The sequence below is a fragment of the Pinus tabuliformis genome, chromosome Q, assembly GCF_031772625.1.
Source record: "Pinus tabuliformis cultivar Carrire ecotype Pingquan chromosome Q, CPIR1, whole genome shotgun sequence".
NCBI lineage: Eukaryota > Viridiplantae > Streptophyta > Pinopsida > Pinales > Pinaceae > Pinus > Pinus tabuliformis.
In genome coordinates this window covers 190,723,663-190,743,416 of record NC_142296.1, presented here as the reverse complement: position 1 = coordinate 190,743,416, position 19,754 = coordinate 190,723,663, and the positions used below count along the sequence as shown (strand labels likewise).

Genomic DNA, 19,754 nt, shown 5'->3' with positions numbered 1-19,754 from the left:
GCATGGGAATCTTTGGCCCAAAATTGCACACTTCCTATGACTACTAGAACATAACAGAACACTAACGTGGGATTGCCCCCAGAAACGAGGATTTGAAGGTCCCTCCCTTTGTCATCTTTCTATGGATGATCAAGAGACAACTCAACAGAGCTTTAATGATTGATCATTTGTTGACTATCAATTCACTAAGCTCACCATGTTGTCTAGGAAATTGGATCGTCGACCCTCCAAAGCCATCATTGAAATCATTTGTTCCTAGCATGCTTCTTCTTTCAAAATCCCCATTCTAAATCGAGTCCAGTGCTTGGCACTTGGTTTCATCCTCTAGTTTATTTTGAAGGAACAAAACAACTACATGTTTAAAGCACAATCAAGAAACTCAGAGGAAATCTAGAACATGATTGTTAGGGAAACTTTTAGGGGCTAGTATTAGCAGGTGGGCTAATTTTCCATGTTTTTTCCAAAAATAAGATTCGCCAATTTCCATTTTTTCCAAAAATGATTATCCCATATTTGATAGTATAGAATTATTTTACCTTATAATTTGCCAAAATTTTGTAATTTCTATATAAAATCATCAAAAGCTTGAATATTTCTACAATAATATCACCAAACATTTTATAGTTTCTATGTTTGAGACTAGTAAGGTTCGCCACAATTTCTAAACTTTAAGATATATTTCCATCTTTAAAATTTTCTTTCATGATCGTAATGAGACTTATAGAAATTATTCTTATTTCTTATTAGACAAAAAAATATTAGAACTCTTCCCATGAGGATTCCATGGTTCCCTCTTCCCAGAATCTCCATCCCCCAACCCCTTTTTCTTCCTTAGCTCCCCATGCTCATAAAGTCGCCTCCCAAACAATGTGGTATCCCCCCTAGATATTTATCAAATCTAACCTTGACAATGCTTCTACGGATAATCCTAGTCCAACTGGCCTAGGAGGTATTTTTAGAAATCACAAGGGGGATCCCCTCTTTCTAATACATGTTGTAGTGGGCCTCAATAGAAAAATGCAGCTTAATGTTTGCAGTGGAGGAAGGACTTAGAGTCGCATACTCTTAGGGTTTCCACAGATTAATTGTTGAGGGGGATTCATATTTTGTTATCAACTTTACTATATATCTATAGAATGGAACTAATCGGGACAAGCTTTCTCCTTGCGAGAGGATTAATGATCACATTGTTAGGATTGCTAAGCTTCTCCAACAAATCCCAATTATCATTCAAATGAATGTAAGGATTATAGGGAACAAATTTGCATACCTTCTAGTCAATCTAGGTTGCTCCATTTCTAGCATTGACCTCAAAGAAACTTGGAATTCAGTGATCGACTCAACTCTCCTAGCTAACTCTAAAATTGTCTTATGCAAAGACCGTGATCAATTGACATTAGGTCCAAGCCAAGATAGGGCTTCCTCTCCCTACTCGGGTGTGGCCATTACAAAATGTTAGCGAAAGGATAAAGGTCTTGCCCCTCCACCATCTTGATTCCAATCCTCCATTTATGATTCACAATGTTAATATTTGATTTATGACCCACATTAAACTTCTATACCAACTCGATATTAAGAGTAGAAAAAACTACACATCTCCCTCATAATGTAAAGTAAAAATGTAAGAAAAAATTAACTTGAATTATTTTATTTTCTTTATATAAAATTATACTATTTCTTATGGAACATTAAAATATTTTATTTATGATTGACATTAATTTTTATTGTCAATATAATTTAAATTAAATCTTAACTTAACATAAAATTAATTAAACATCATATAATAGTAATAATATTATTAAAGAGCGAATGAATTACATCTCTATTGCTCAAAGTTATTTTTATTTCTATTTTTATTTTTAATTACTTTATCTATTTCCAGAAAATTGATGTAAAATTAAATCGGAAATTAAAATATTTTATTCACCACATTAATTACTTTTTATTATTATTATAATTATTTTTGATTGGTTAAATTAATGTTATTTTATTGCTTTTAAAAATAATTTTAAATCATATCAACTCTCTCATACTCAATTATAAATAGCATATCAAGACAACAATATTAAAATCAAATTACAAAAAAAATAATACTAAATTTGAATGTGTAAAAAAATATTTATATTTTAAAATTACTATAAAATATTAAAGGAGTTGCTGTTTTTGGACTTTCATCTTCTGAATCTAGCAGAAAAATTTGAGGTAAATCCTTTTTTTTTTGTTATTTAAACTTGTTTTTTTACTTTATATATAGATTCAATACCGTGAAAAACCCAAGTGGCACTTCTATTGTGTATTAGAGAAACTAGACGAAAAACACCCACCTTAAAAAACCTCAGAAAAGGAAAATAAATAAAATCTCAGTAAAGCCAATTAGAATATTAAATAACAAAATTTCAATTTTATTTAAACAAATACAATCTTCCCAAAGTAAAAATAAAATATAAACGAAAACAAAATATTATGAAAATAAATTCGTTTTAAATTATATGACGGAATCCCTCAAATCATATCCGCGCATTCATGCACCGTCTATCCATGGCCCGTAATTGTGATCGACATCTCTAACATATCCCTATATGTGTATACAAATTTCCTCTATATTCTCTCTCTTGCCTCTATTTTCTCCAGCCACCCTCCCTCTCCAGCTTTGTGAGAAGTCATGGCCATCTACCCAGGCACGCAGGGACTACTCTGCATTCTTGTTTTGATATTGGTTTCACTTGTGGGGAATGCCGATTCTGCAACACCGAAACGTTCTCTGTTCAGTTTTTCTCCAACACGAAAATGGAAGAACAGTTCTGCTACGGTACCTGGATTTTCCCCAGTTGCGAAATACCATGTGAGGAACTTCACACAAATTCTGGACCATTACACATTCGTCCCAGAGAGTTATCAGACCTTTCAGCAGAGGTATCTCATCAATTCCAAACACTGGGATGGAGCTTCTACCAAATCTCCAATATTTGTATATACATGAAATGAAGGCTATATTGAATGGTTTGTAGAAAATACGGACTTCATGTTCGATATTGCGCCACAGTTTAAGGCGATGCTTGTTTTCATTGAGGTATATGACCTAAACTTTTGAAGGTCGTTTGATTTGAAAAAATAAGCATAAGAATTTGGAAATTGTGATTTGCTGTAATTATACTCATATGGTTTTCTAATTTTTCTTTGTACCATCACTTCTATGGTCATCCACTGCCATTTGGAATCCAGAAAGCTGCCTTCAGCAATTGAAGTACCCTAGGGTTTCTCACTGCTGCACAGGCTTTGTCCGATTTCGCCACATTGATTACAGATCTCAAGAAAATTTTGTCAGCAGAGGATTCACCAGTAGTCTTATTTGGAGGATCTTATGGAGTAAGTAAGTTGAAATATTTTGTACAATTGTCATCTTAATGTTTATCCCTACAAGTACTAGCGATCTAATCAAAATTAAAGTCAGAAATTTAATGGAGGGTTGAATATATATGTAATTTGTAGTGTTAGCTGCTTGGTTTCGATTGAAATACCCGCATGTTGCAATTGGGGCAGTCTCATCCTCAGTGCCTATTTTGTTTTTCGATAACATCATGACACCAACGGGTTTCGAAAACACTCTATCTCAGGATGTGAGGGTATAAATTTCTAGCCCAATGCAGTAATTTGGATGGGGTTTTCTAATTTATTGTTATTGTGGTACATTCATTCCAAATTGGCATGGCAGAGTGAAACTGAGAATTGCTTCCAAGTCATCAAAGGTTCCTGGAATGTGATAGATAACATGACATCAACTCCTAAAGGCCTCAAATCCCTAAGAAAAGCTCTCACAATTTGCGAGTAACAACAATGAATCTCTCTGAAATGCATTCCTTTGTTATATCGATCACAATACATATGAGACCGCCCTCCCTTGTACTGTGTTGTATGCTCTAACATAAGAGACCGCCGTCCCTTGTTTCAGATCAAATAGTGATAATGATATTGCTGTTAGACCATTAATCACAATTGCGCAAACGGGATCGGTAGAGATCATTATTGATTCTCTTGGGTATGTATCTATAAATTTCAATGTTTAGTAATGAAATAATAAGCTCATTTTATGAGTCTTCAAGTTTCTGATATGGTATCAGAGCCGAGGGGCTGTGAGGTAGCGATCTTCTATCCATAGTGAGCGTTGTTCGTGAAAGAGTAAACCCTGTAGCGCCAGGCTTTAGGTGAGCTGTGTTTGGCCATAGTTGAGTGTGCTCGTAAGCCAAGGTGGTAGGTAGAGTCTGGCCGTGGTGTGTAGATTGCTGCGGCCAATCAAGCACAGTGTGGAGTGCGTAGCACTGTCTAGAAGTGTTGATGTCATGTTTGCGTTGGCTGTTAGAGCGCTACGGTGAGTGCCAAGAGGAGTTAGTGAAGCCCAAGTTGCCTAGTGTCGTGGAGTGCTAGTGAGTCTTGAAGGCTCGGTAGTGTGAATGCCGAGTGGAGATCGATATAGCTCTGTATGAGAGTGGGAGAAGTGCACCAGTTTATGCATACCCTGTTTTTTGTATTCTGAGAAAGAGTTGTTATGTATTTTTGGTATGGAGGCATTGAGGAGTTGTTGATTGACCTACAGTGCTGTTAGGTTTGGGGGCAGTGTGTTGTGAATCGAGAGTTGTCAAAGCCGGATCTAGCCATCGAGGAGCACCGAGAAAGAAGTGTTGAGGAGAGCCGAGGGCTGCGGATGCCATTTGAGCAGCATTGCTCTTATCGAATCTAAGAGCCCAAAATTGAGTTGTGTGGGAACTACGAGTTCCAGCGAGAAAAATTTAAGAGCGTGTGAGGCTAGCTTTGGAGCCTCTAAGTTGGAGTTGTGCGTCGGTTCTTTTGGCGCATAGAATTGTTGTTATATCCACCATATGTGAAGTGGTGGATTGTGTGCCACCCAGACGAGAATAGCAGCTGCTTCGTCTAGCGATTGGAGCCTATATGAAAGAGGCTTCCTGCAAGAGTTGTGTCTCTAGTTTGGCTCGAGTAAGTTGCGGTGTATCGATGTCATGGTTGTTTCCAGCAATATGAGCCTTTGAAGAATTATAGTGTAGGAGCGTGTGAACGCTGACTTCACGAGTTTGGTGTGTTGACTAATCTACTGCTTTGCACAATGGTGTTGGAACTGGGTGGACGATGTTATTGTCAAAATTGTTGAGTTCTATTCTCTGATGGGAGAATGAGAGAACATGCGGTAAGCATGGAGCAGTCCAGCCTGGTGCAGTCCTGTTGAATAAATTGGAAGGGTTGCAGATCTCACTGTTGGAAGAAATTGATCTGCTACATGTGGAATCACAAATTTTATTTTGAGATCTTGCCTTGCATGTTGTATTGTGCCTTCTGATATGTTGTTGGATGCCAATACTGTCAGAAGATAAGCATTGCGTGTGGTCCTTGGAGTGTTGTTGGTGTGGCCTATTGTGTGGACCTAGTTGGTGCTGAGTGTGGAATAAAAGCTTGTGGCTTGGCATAGCGTGGCAGTTGAATTTTCTCAAATGGCAATAGTTGCAGAAGAATATGAAATGCTTCAACCAAAAGTAGATTTGAATCCCATAGAAGAATTTGAAGACACTGGTGCAATACTAAAACGATTAATGCCAGTTTTGCCAATTTTCATAGGTAAAAACTTTAAGCTTTGGGCAAATAAAGTGGAAGGGTTGCTTGGTTCAGTAGATTTATGGAAATTTGTCCAAGAAACTTCTATGAATTTGGATGATAAGTGTAGAAGAGCAATAGCATTACTTCTCATTATATCAGCTCTAGATGAAAACATTTTGTCTAGTATTTTACATGAATTTGGTGAAATGCATAATGCAAAAATATTTTGGAATGTTCTTGAAATGAAGTATAGTATGGAGGGGAGTGAGAAAGTTGAAGATGATGAAAGTGGTGGTGTTAAAAATGGTGATTGTGTTGAAAGCATCATAACTGGGATCAAGACTGAAAGTATATTTGTAGTTGACAATAGAGTAGCATGTGATAGTGAGGAAATTACCTGTGATGCAGAAACATATGAAGTCAAATTTGATGATAATTATGTGTCTCATGAAGAGTGGTTCAATCTCATGCAAGAAAAACATCTTATTGATGAGTTGTTGTTTGGTGAGAAGAGTTGCCTACCTCCATACACAAATCAAACTTAGGACAACAAGTCTGCAACAAAAGAATTCACAAAAGAGATTGAAGACATGAATCAATCAACTATGTCAGCAAAGAAAAATGAACGAAGCAGAGCTCTTTCCAAAGAGCACGATGACAAAAATCAATATGGTTCTATTTATGAATCTAACATTGTTTTTTAGTGTGCAGAAGGAAGAAGCAACAAAACTTGAAGAAATTGCAAGCATTAAGGACAAGTATAAGTCCCAAGAACATGAAGCAATGTTGAATACAAAAAATGTTAACCTGCAATCAAGAAATGAGAAGCTCAATCACTATCTTATGACAATAAAGGTGAAGATGAAACTGCATCAACAAATGAACAAGCATGGACCCTTTAGCAAGAAGACAAAAATGAAATGTTTTGTTGTAAGCCTAGCTAAGACTTAGACCAGCAGGCAAGTTAAAGTTTAGGTCGTTGTGATTAAGGGGAGGTGTTAGACCATTAATCACAACTGTGCAAACGACGCCACCCACTATTCCCACCTCATGTAATTTAATGTGAGTCAGCGAGAGTGGCTAAGACATCGGCGGAGATCATTATTGATTCTCCCGGGTATGTATCTATAAATTTCAATGTTTAGTAATGAAATAATAAGCTCATTCTATGAGTCTTAAACTTTCTGATAATTGCTGAGAATTTGGCCTGGTGCTTCCGTGATGCCTACGACACCATTGCCATGACAGATTATCCAGTTGCAGTCAACTTTGTTCAGTCGTCGCCAACATATCCTGTGAAGCAAGTAAATGCACTACACCCCTCTTACATACTCATTCACCGTGTTGTCCATTTGCATTGGAGGAATCAAGAAATATATTTCTACCTTATTATTATCTATTTATACTGTTTTTCTGTTTTGTTGCCTCAGATGTGGAAGGCAATAGATAATCCCTCTGGCAATAAAGACCTCATCAGTCGATTATATGACGCAGTTAACATTTATTATAACTACGCAGGGAGTAGTTCCTGCTTTGATCTCATATGGCGTAATCCCCATGGGGAGGCTAGCTGGCAATTTCAGGTTAAATATTGTTCAATGCTTATTCTTTGGAAAATTTGGTGAGGGAGATCGACATGACACTGTTCTCAATAGTAGATCACCTTTATTTTTTTGGGAATTTCTGATAATTCCAAACAAATAAATAGAGGAAAAATGCTCTGTTTTAACATAGGGAAGCAACAAAAAAAAATTGTTTCCTGAAGACAGAGTTTTACACACACAAAATATTTCTATTCATTTATAAGACTGATTGTTACAAAAGAAAACTTCCTCTAACAGAGGGATTACAACAGGAATGCTTCAGATGCAGTTCCAAGAAAACTTCACTGTCTCTTCTGAAAAATTTACTCTGTCTCAGCTGTAAATTCCACACTGCTGTGTGAAAAAAAAATATTTCATTCACTCGCTACTGCGTTACATTTCATTCTAAAAAACTAGACATTCACGTTGCTGCGTATTTCCCTCTTTCATATTCAATGAACAACATTACATTCGCACTGCTATACAAAAAAAATTCTTCTTACATTCGCTGCGGCGAGTTTTTCCTATTACATATTCCAGAACAAAAAAAACATTACATAGCATAGTCAACGGACAAAAAACAAAACTACACCCGTGAAAATAAAAAACAATAAAATTAAAAGACTTTACCTACGTTTACCAACCGGAGTGCATTTATTAATTACATCACATGGCGGTAAATTAATTTCTCATACAACCTTGTCAGTCATACGAAGGTCCTTCCGAAAACAACAAAAAAAAAGTGTGCCCTACTACCATAACCGTTGATCTTGCCCTCAAAAATCGGACGGTTGTTGGTCAATCCCGCACGACCCTTTCTGCTGGACTTTATGCGCTGGGGAATGGTGGTTTTGGAAAAGTTGTTGTGGCCACGTGTCAGCCGGTGTACATGCTCGCTGCCTCCCCAAGAAATACCACTGTTGCGTGAAAGCGATGCGGGGAAACGTTGGCTGTTTTGCGGTCGCTGTTTACTGGCGGCTTCCGGCGACGCTGTAGTTGAAAGTATATTTCAACACTCCCCTTTAATTTCAACTACTGGGTTATCAGTCATACCCAAACATTTCCTCAAAAACTCAAAACTTTTCTGCCCCAATGGTTTAGTCAGAATATCTGCACCCTGCTCCTGAGTTTTGCAGTGTTTTAAAACAATTTCTCCATTGTTTACCAATTCCCTAACATAATGAAACTTTGTGTCAATGTGTTTCGTTCTCTTATGAAACACAACATTTTTGGATAATGAAATAGCTGAGCTATTGTCACAAAAAATCACAGTTCCTTTTGCTTGTTCTCGGGATAAGCTCCTTAACATCCTTCTCATCCAAATTGCTTGACACGCTGCTGCTGTAGCTGCCACATATTCTGCCTCTGCTATTGACAACGCTACAATAGGTTGTTTTTTAGAAGCCCATGAAATGGCTCCTGAACCCATGTGAAAAACATAACCGGATGTGCTTTTCCGATCATCTACACTTCCAGCCCAATCATTATTAGTGTATCCAATTAAATTTGAACATTTTGAAGCAGTATATAAAATGCCAAATCTTTTAGTACCTTTAACATACCTTAGAATCCTTTTTGCTGCCTACCAATGTGCTTCTTTTGGCCTCTCCATGAATTTGGATATTAAACTAACAGCATACATTATATTCGGCCTAGTTGCAGTCAAATACATGAGGCTGCCAACTATGCTCTTGTACAAACTAGGATCAAAATCCTTGTTGTTGTCCTCTTTGCTGAGTTTTAATCCCATTACTGTGGGAGTGATTGCGGCCTTGCTCTCCTACATATTAAATCTTTCGAACACTTCATTAACATATTTCGCTTGTGAGATAAAAATCCCATTTCCATTTTTTTCTACTTCTATTCCTAAGAAGTATCTCAGCAAACCCATGTTAGTGATTTCAAATTCTTCTTTCATGACTGTTTTGAAATTTTCAATAAGGTTATCATCATTACCTGTGAACATAACATCATCAACATATAACACAACAATTAGTATTTTACCATCATTTTCTTTGATGTAGAGAGTGGGTTCTCCTTCACACTTTTCAAATCTTTTTTCCAGTAGATAGGAATCTATCCTACTGTACCATGCTCTTGGTGTTTGCTTCAGCCCATAAAGAGCTTTCTTCAATCTACACATTTTGTGCTCTTGGCCTTTCTTTTCATAGCCTAGAGGTTGTTCAATGTAAACCTCTTCTATTAACACTCCATTTAGGAATGATGACTTCACGTCCATTTGGTAAACTTTCCACTTGTTTTGTGCTGCTATGGACAATACTGCCCTCACTGTTTCCATTCTGGCAACCGGTGCGAAAGTTTCCTCATAGTCTCTCCCATACTGCTGCTTATATCCTTTGACAACTAGTCTTGCCTTGTGCCTTTCTATTTTGCCTTCAGCATTACTCTTGGTCTTGTAGACCCATTTAACTCTAATGACTTTCTTTCCTTTTGGTAGTTCAACTAAATCCCATGTCTTGTTTTTTTCTATGTCATTGATCTCCTCATCCATAGCTTCTATCCATTTTCTATCCTTAATTTCTTCTTTGAAATGAACAGGGTCATCAACATGACAATATAAAGCAAAAAAAGAGTTCATACCTTCATTTGTTGCCTCTTGTTCATAAATGTCACTTAAATTTCTGAACTTCTTACCTCTTTCATTTGGTGTACAAGTGCTTGAGGAAGCACTTGAATTTCCTCCTTGTGGTGTGCTTGGAGAAGCACATTCATTTCTCCTCAAGGGTGTCTCTTGCTGCCCTTGTGTTGGTGCTGCTGTTTGGGGATGTATTTTAGCCATCTCCTCATCATCTTCATCATGTGACAAAGAGTTTTTAACATTCACTGTTTTCTCTATGCTTCCATCCCAAGCTTCCTCCTCAATGAACTGAACATCTCTAATCACAATAAGCTCCTTGGTGGATGGGTTATACAACCTATAAGCTTTGGATTTCTCACTGTATCCAATGAAAATACATTTCTCCCCTTTGCTGTCCAACTTCTTCCTTAGTTGATTGGGAATGTGTGCATAAGCCACACATCCAAAAACTTTCATGTGGGTGACTCCTTTCTTTGTCCCAATCCATGCTTCTTCTGGCACTCTATTCATGAATGCTTTTGTAGGGCATCTATTCAAAATGTACGCTACATAGTATACAGCTTTAGCCCAATAATCATTTGGAAAATGCTTTACCTTTAACATACTCCTCGCCATATCCATGATTGTCTTATTCTTCCTTTTGGCAACTCCATTTTGCTGCGGAGTGTACCTAGTGGTAAACTGCTTATGAATTCCATTTTCTCTTAAAACTTTGATATGCAGGCCACTTTGGTTTTCTACAAGTGCTTTGAAATTGCAAAATCTTTCAAACACTTCACTTTTGTTCTTTGGGAAATAAATCCAAGTTTTTCTAGTAAAATCATCAATAAATGTTAGTATATAGTGGCTGCCTGCAAGTGATGGAATTTGCATCGGTCCACATAAATTTGAGTGGACAATCTCTAAGGGTGCTTTTGCCCGTATGCTTGTCCGAGATGGAAAACTCTCTCTGTGTTGTTTCCCCAAGATATAACCTTCACAAAGGCTGTCTGGTTTCTCTATCAATGGCAATCCTCTTACCATTCCTTTTCTATTTAACAAGTTAAGACCTCCAAAGTTGAGATGCCAAAATCTCAAGTGCCACAACCAGTTTTCATCTTTTGGTTCGCTTTGGAAAGCTTCTTGTGTCACTGCTGCAATTTCTTCTCCATTTTTAAAATATGCTTTCATCCTGAGAGGGAACATCCCATTCCTTGTCATCTTCACTTCAGAGATACACTGTTTATTGGGTGTTTTATCCATAATGGTGCATACATCATCCAAAAAGAAAACATTGTACCCATTTTGAACAAGCTGTCCAATACTTAAGAGATTACATTTCATTCCAGGAACATCTCCTATGGCTTTCTTTTCACCTTTCTTTGTTAAGACATTTACTTCTCCTTTTCCCGTAACAGAAACTTTATTATCAGTCCCTAGTGTGACTTGTGACTTCACACTCTGATCTAACATAGAAAACAAAGCTATGTTTCCTGTCATATGGTTGCTGCAATCGGAGTCTAGGAACCATACATCTTCACTCTTTTCTTCAGCCATATTACAGGCTATAAACAAATTATTTTGGCTTGTATTTTCTCTAGTGAAATTTTCATTAGTTCTATTATTCATATCATGCTGCTTCTTCCTACATTCATTTGCATAATGCCCATTTTTTACAATAGTGACATTGGACATTGGATTTATCATACCTTTGTCTTTGAGCATGATGTTGTCCACTTTGTTGGCTGCTGCCTTGGCCTTGGTTCTGATTTGGATTGTTGCCTCTTCCTTGAGCATTTGCTGGACTGTTTCTTCCACCTCTGTTTTGGCCTCTGCCTCTTCCTCTCTTGTTTCCTCTGCCTTGACTTCTTCCTCTTCCAAAGAACATCTAGGTCTTAAAAGCATGTTCTAGAGATGAGTTTTCATTCCTACTCAATCTATGCTCATGTGTTATCAGTGATGCATGTAGTTCATCAACTGAGAAGTTTGTGAGATCCTTTGTCTCTTCTATGTTGGTGACAATCACATCGAACCTTGAGGGTAGGATCCTCAATAGTTTCTCCACAGTCCTCCTTTCTTCAAGAATCTCTCCATGAGACCTTATCTTTGTGACCAGACCAATCACATGTGTGAAGAATGAGTCAATATTATCTTACTCTTTCATGCAGAGAGTCTCAAAATCTCTTCTCAGCAACTGTAGTTTTGTTGTCTTCACTTTCTCCATGCCTTGATAGGCTATCATGAGAGTTTCCCATGCTTCTTTGGATCTCTTGGCTGCTGCTATCCTTGGAAACACACTCTCATGCACTACTTGATACAAAAAGTAGAGGGCTTTAGAATTCTTTTTTTTATTGCTCTTCAACAGATCTTTCTCTGCCTGAGTTAAATTATTAAACTCATTTGTTCTTCAAAACCATCCTCAACAAATTTCCATAAGTCTTGGGAAGCAAGCAAAGCTCTCATAGTTATTTCCCAATAGTCATAGGCTTTTCCATTAAATTGTGGGAGCTAGGTATTACAGATACCCATGCTAGTGCTGGCTCCAGCCATTCTTGCACTCTTAACTATGCTTCAAAATACTTGACTGTATATTTAAAATAGTTCACTGTCCTCAAGAGTAACACAGAAAACTAACTTGAAAAATACCTTGGATGTTTTCTTGACTGAGTCTTCACTCTGTTGGAGAAGCTCCTGCAACAAGAAATCCTTCTTTTAGCTTATTTGACACCTTCAAAGAGCCTCGACAAGCTCTGATACCATGTTGGGAATTTCTGATAATTCCAAACAAACAAACAGAGGAAAAAATGCTATGTTTTAACACAGGGAAGCAAAAAAAAAAATTGTTCTCTCTAGAGAGAGTTTTACACACACAAAAGATTTCTATTCATTTATAAGACTGACTGTTACAAAAGAAAACTTCCTCTAACAGAGGGATTATAACACGAATGCTTCAGATGTAGTTCGAAGAAAACTTCACTGTCTCTTCTGAAAAATTTACTGTGTCTGAGTTGTAAATTCCACACTCCTGTGTGAAAAAAAAATATTTCATTCACTCGCTGCTACTTTACATTTCATTCTAAAAAACTGGACATTCACGCTACTGCGTATTGCCCTCTTTCATATGCAACGAACAACATTACATTCGCGCTGGTGTAAAAAAAAAAAATCTTCTTACATTCGCTGGGGCAAGTTTTTCCCATTACATATTCCACAACAAAAAAAACATTACATAGCATAGCCAACGGACCAAAAACAAAACTACACCCGTGAAAATAAAAAACAATAAAATTAAAACACTTTACCTACCTTTACCAACTAGAGTACATTTATTAATTACATCACATGGTCGTGAATTAATTTCTCATACGGCCTTGTCCATCATACTAAGGTCCTTCCGAAGACAACAAAAGAAAAGTGTGCAGTGGTTTTCGAAAAGTTGTTGTGGCCACCTGTCAGCCAGTGTACATGCTTGCTGCCTCCCCAAGAAATACCACTTTGCGTGAAAGCAGTGCGGGGAAACATTGGCTTGTGGTCGCTGTTTACTGGCAGCTTCGGGCAACGCTGCAGTTGAAAGTATATTTCAACATATTTGACGGTCATTTTTATGAGGATTGTAGATTTTAGACCACCCTATATTTGAGGGTCATTTTTAAGCTGATTGTAGATTTTAGACCACCCTATATTTGAGGGTCATTTTTAAGCTGATTGTAGATTTTAGAAGATTCTTGGAAATTTATTAGAAAAACAACTTTGCTCTTATGACAAGATTTCCAAATATTTTTGAATCTACAACCCGTTCTAAATATTCTTAAATCTACAATCCAGTTAAATTAAAATATATTAGGTATATTTGAGGGCATGAAATAAACCAGATGCGAATATTTACAGTATTGAGGATATCATAGTATCCAATTTCAATGATAAACAGTTATTCAAGCGATTAACTCATAGTGATTACATATATCAAATTTTCAGTCTCTCATTTCTTTTCAAGAGAGGATCTATACATTAGGGTTTAAATTAATGTTTTCTTACATTTCCAATCCATGGGGAGCAGGATTGTACAGAAATGTTGAGGCCTATGGCCGACGACCCAGAGAGAAGTATGTTTCCTAGCTCGACATACGACTACAAGGAGTTCGTGGATTCTTGTGAATCTGCCTATGGAATTCAACGTAGACGCCACTGGATCACTGCCCTATACGGTGGACATGTAGATTCGTGCAACCTACCTTTCATCCAAAACAATGACATTATATATATGTATATGGGGATGGTATATATACATATATATATAGGGGGAGGAAGTGGATTATATACAAAATCTTGATATATATTTCTCCTCTAACATAATATGGATTTAATTTTCTTTTTTGGGTGCAGCACATTAAGAGGGTTCTTAAGAATTTTGGGAGCAACATCATATTTTTCAATGGATTGCGAGATCCCTGGAGTGTCGGAGGGTAAGACGATCGCTAAATTATCATAAATTATTTGATTTCAAAATCTCATTATGGTTGTAAACAGCAAACTTCTTTTGTGGTGGGTACACTGCAGGGTATTAGAGGATTTAAACGAAAGCGTCGTCGCTATTGTGGCAAAAGAAGGTAAACCAGGCCGTATATTTTTGTGAAATAAAACTTGATTTATAAAACTTAACTTTTGTTAGCTGTATATTTAATCAGAACTAACGATACAAGGCGTTAAATTTTTTTGGCTTGTGGTTGATGTGCTTATTTATTATTAATTGATGGCATCACATAGATTTGAGATTTGCAACGAAGGAAGACCCACAATGGCTAAAAGATGTCCAAAGAAAGGAAATTTCAATAATCAAAACGTGGCTCCAACAATATTACATGGACTTTAATATTGGAAATTTAGAACTCTTGACAAGCTTTAATAACAATATAGTCTCTGCAATTTATAGTGGAAATTATGTTTTTACAAAAATTGTAAATTGATATATGAAGTGGAAATATTAATTACCTAATGAGTAACAAAGATTTGCATAAATTTTGGTAGGTAGTAACTACAAGTCTGCACATTTAAATTTATACTTTTACTTGTTAGAGTATGTGTTGAGGAACACATAAATAATGTTGCACTCTAAAATTATATTTAGATCTAGTTTTTATGTAAAAAGTTGCTTAAATTATGGTGGGTAGTAAGTGATGATTAATATGTTATTTACATGACTATGAGCTATTAGGTTTTAGATAAATAGTGCCTTAAATTATGGTGGGTAGTGAGTAATGGCTAACATGTTGGTGGGTAGTGAGTAATGGTTAATATGTTATTTAGATGACTATGAGCTATCAATTTTTATGTAAAATAATTTTTCCAATAACATCTAAAAATAAATATTTTTTTTCAAGCTTACTAGCCAATGTTAAACTAATAATGGTCAACCCTAAAATCACACACTTAAGTAGGTAATTTAAATTTTATCTATCCTAAGTATTTTTTATATTGTTTACAATTTAATAACTAATATAAGGGATGACCTCCTACTTTCTATTTCTATCACATTCCCTATGTGAACAACACTCTATCTGTTTCTCCTTACAAATAATTAATGATCAAAATTATATGTGCATAGGTGTCTATATTTTAGAATAGGCCTTCCACAATTTTAATTTAATTATCTTAAGTATTAGGTGGATGGTGAAGATAACCTCCATAGAATATGTTGGAATGTTCATAATAGTTCACAAATCAAGGATTATGATTTATCTTGAAATAAGTTATGCTCTTTTAATTAATTGATCACAAATATATTACTTCAAGAAAACTCCATATAAGAATATGTCATATTAGGTATGTGATATTGACAAGTTAAAATCTATTTACAAATTAAAAAATTCCATAATAAAATTGGAATAAATCTTCATCATTAAAAATTTTATGAACATACATTTAATCAATATATTAATTTTTTTATAATAATAATTAATAATAATAAACCTATAATTAACTTGATATTTTTTAATAATTTAAATAATTTGAAATGTAAAATATAAAATATGTGTTTTAATATTTATTATAAATTGATTAATATTAAATTTTAATAGTCATTTTATTTATCTAATTGCATTAATTATATGTGTAAAATGTAATTGATGAGCATACACAAAAATATATGTTGATGAAAACGAACCTACTAACCAGAGTACATAAAATCTTGTTGATTGAAAGCAATGAACATAGTAACATCATTACATAAAATCTGGTTGACACAGGCCCGTTGAAAATGCAAAGTAGGAATAAAGAGAAACGGTGGGATGAGGAAAAAAAATGTTTGGGAATGGACATTATCGTTTTTTTTTTTCCGAATATGGCAAAACCTATCAAACTCAGGTGTCAAACCAACAGTGAGGACAGCCATCTCTGGCTGCTATCCGCGAATGTCGGTTTGACTCATCACTGTTATCAAGGAAAACCACGCCACGTGTAATAAATAACCCGCTGGTGGTCCGTAAGGGAGCAGGCTTTCACTCCTGCCAGATGCCTCTGGTAACCTATTTCCTTACGTCTGAGGAAGATGAGCTCTTAGCCAAGCAGAAGCAATTTTACGGCATACTCGAGGCCGATGGAATGGACATTATCGTTATTAATCTATATTTAATATTTTAAAATATTTTTTGTATTTAAAAGATAAAAAAATTTATAAAATAATTTTAATTTTAATTTTAAAAAATATGGATTTTTTTATATAAAAATAATATTTAAATTATAAAATGCAATATAGTTACGATATTATAAAGAGATTTCAGTTTAGCTCATAAGAAAATGTAAATAATATAATTGTTAATGTAAATAATATAATTGACTAGTAACATTTAATTTAAAACATTATCAAAATGAAAAAACATATATAAGATAAAACTATATAAAAAATTTTATCAAACCTAAATTATGGTTTAGAAAAAAAAAAATTATAATTATAAATAAACTTAAATTTTTTTAACACATATTTTATTTTATTATATACATTTTAATTTGTTATATGATTTATTGTATTACTGAAATTTAGCATTCCATATTTTTTTAAACAAAGGATGAGTTTTATGATAGAAGTATTCTCAACTTTTCTTTTTATGGAATGCAATTTGTAGTTTTGTTGGGCTAGTAGAATAGCATTCTCTTGGGTTGGTAGAATAACACTTATTAATTTTGAGGCATTTTATGATTTATTTTTATGATTATAAAATATGTTATTTTTTTATGTGTTATTTTATATTGGTTGTGAAGGTTTGTGCACAACATTTCTTATTTTTCAATATTATTTTTTCATTTATAATTTTCATTTTTTTTTATTTTTTTTATGGGAAAATTGGAGGAACTTACTTGTAGGGCCCATTCTAAAAATAAGTTTTGTTTTGGTGATTTGTGGTTAGGATCCTTCCATAGTGAGTTTCATCTCTCAATTGAGCAGTCAATAGGTTCCTCAACTTCTTTCTGAGCTTCCTAGTATACAATTGCCTAATATGCCATTGGATTTTTTCTTCACATCCCATCCACATCTCCGGTCCTATTTCTCCATCTATTGTAGCAACATATTCATTTCACTAAGTCTTTCCCTTAACTCAACGATCACTCTATCAAAATCCTATTTTCTCATCTTTCCTCTCCCCATACCATCTTCTTTGGCATCCTTCTCCATTATCTTGTGGTTTCCATCCAAACCCTTGTCATGACCATCAATGGTCACCCATTTCTCCTTATCCATAAGCTTCCCCATTGTTTTGGAGAATTTGGTATCTACCGATAAATACTAATTCCCTAGATAAGTATTTGTATCTAGAACAACACTTTAAAGTGTTTTAGACTTTTCTTATAATAAATAGATAAGATGAGAAGATGAGAAGACCTAATTGTAGTTCCGCTTTCCTCTCGTCTCCCTTGTATCTATCCTATCGCTCATCCCCTACTTAATACGGTTGAGAAGTACCATTGGTGTCTGATTCGAAGCCATTCCTCCAGCTTGGATCCCATCCACATCACGCCAAAAGCATGACAGACTTGTAGCATTACAATACTTGCTTCAAAGAAAAATCTCATAGAAACATTATCTCCTTACAATTCAACATAATCCAGCCCCCGATCACTTAGATGAGTGGTCAATTTATAGGAAGATGAAGGAGCTTTTGTCATAAATGGTGGCATTGAATGGCCTTCCATACTTAGAATTAGTTCCATGGAGAAAGGGATGAGAGGATAGGATGCACCTTAACTCATTCCTCATCCATTTTCGAGCTCATGAGAGTTTATAAGTAAGGAACCTTCTATATTACTCCAAAAGATAAGAATATTCCACAAACGTTTTGTGAATTTCACTCAATCTCGCCCAGCACACGTGAAAGGAAGCCTAAGTGCTCTGTAGAGCACCCTCACAGTTGACTCAACTGCTTTGCAGTGCACCTTTACGAGGGCTTACCTGCGCTAGTCCCTCTAGAGGCTATTTTTGGATGTCTTCAAGTCATGAAACTGTCTGGGAAGGAGGCATTCAAAGGCGTGACTTGTTTAGCGCATGAAGAAACTGAAATTAGGTTTTGATGAGCCCTAAAACAGTAATCTGGATGATGGGATTGATGTGCCCAAATGGATCTGTAACAACTACCCCCTAAAGCATGAAGTCAGAAAAATGTTAACGTCAAATGAAATGCTTTACGATGTGATGAGGAGGTATCGAAGTGGAAGGTGGCTTTCATTAATTACAATACATATATCATGATATTTCATTTTACATGAATTGCTGAGGGAAGGCATACCCATGCTTAGCTTATAAACTTTCATTACATGTACATAAATAGTCGTCTACAGATATAGATTTAGTACTCCTAAAATCGCATCTCGAATGGATGAAACTAGATCTAGGATCTTCTATCTCGTTCAATCGTTTGCTCAAGTATGAGTCTAGCCATGTGAATGTATGATGTGAAGTCAAACATGGGAATACACCATCTGATTACAAGCCAATGATGTACGTTGTTAATAGATGCGAGAGAAATCACCGATAATGGTAATGATCCTCAAGGTACTGCAGTACATTCTGCATGGTGTGAATGGATGATTTGATGTCGAACACCATACAAAGTCTTTTGGTCGAAGGCCATTGATGTATGCCTATTGTTGGAAGCGAGAAACCTGCCACTGATGCATGCAAGCCTCAAGGTACTGGAAGGGTGTTTCTAAGTCAACTTCTTGGATAATGTGTTGATGTCGACAAGAAGTGACTCGTTGCAGGAGGTCCTTGATGTATCCCACATCAATGTCATGAAACGAGTGTAGTGATTTTAGAGATGGAATTTGACTTATGACACAAAGTTCAGGAATGGCAGTCATGAAAATAAAGGTTTATCATATTGCAAAGGATGAATTTTGACTGAATGACTTCTCTTGAACATGTCAGCGACACTGAAATGAATTGGTAGTATTGACCCAAAACAAAGTGATGAATGGTATGATATACCAATGGTATGATAACCATCAAGCTAATAACCCACCCCAGATAGTCACATTGATGGAGTGAAAGTGTCATGTTCGAGAGCAACCTGGTACCATAAAGTGGGTTTCCCCTTTTTCCCATTTTCCCCAGTCATTGTTGGTGAGTACCTCTTTATTTTTATCAAGCTTTAGGAGGATAAAATATGTTTATTGTATAGTTTCACCCTTCGGGCAAATCCATCGCTATTTGATGTTTTAAAGAGTCTAGCGAAGGTGAAACTCAGTCTTGTCTAGATGGACAAGTTTGTCACTATTTGATGTTTTAATGAGTTTAACAACAAATATAACTTGGCCCTTTTCATGTTTAGAGAGTTTGAAAAGGTACAAAAAATAAAACTTCACAAGTTATTTTTCGTAAGTTAATCTTTGAGGCCTGAAAAAGCGTAAAATAATACAAGAGAGATATCATTTCCAATCCATTAACGAGCTGGAAAAGACAAACAATCAACAATCTTTTCATGTTTAGAGAGTTTGAATAAAGC

The 19,754-nt window shown here is 35.6% G+C and overlaps 1 pseudogene; it reads left to right on the top strand.

The window, feature by feature from the left end:
* Nucleotides 1-2,662: 2,662 nt before the first annotated feature.
* LOC149218858 (uncharacterized) lies at nucleotides 2,663-14,726 on the top strand (annotated as a pseudogene).
* The last annotated feature ends 5,028 nt before the right edge of the window (nucleotides 14,727-19,754 follow it).